The following is a 230-nucleotide window of genomic DNA, read 5'->3' as shown; positions in this document are numbered from 1 at the left end:
GGTCTGTTGCTTATGACTGTTATAAGTGTAAAAAGAGCGAGACGGAAATTTCATGTTTATACACGTAGTTTTTTGTTCAAAGGCCTACGAACGTAATGGAATTTAGTACAAGAACGTATAGAAAAAATCAAAAAGATCACCCAAGGGCTTTTTGAATCATTTGACTACTTAATGAGTCTTATCATTTAATTTCGGAGAAATGACGAGAGGGTAGTGGGACCCCCTTTTTC

The sequence above is a fragment of the Penaeus monodon genome, chromosome 31 (assembly GCF_015228065.2).
Source record: "Penaeus monodon isolate SGIC_2016 chromosome 31, NSTDA_Pmon_1, whole genome shotgun sequence".
In the NCBI taxonomy this organism is placed as follows: Eukaryota; Metazoa; Arthropoda; class Malacostraca; order Decapoda; family Penaeidae; genus Penaeus; species Penaeus monodon.
The sequence above is the reverse complement of the archived record's forward strand: the minus strand, read 5'-3'. Positions refer to the sequence as shown.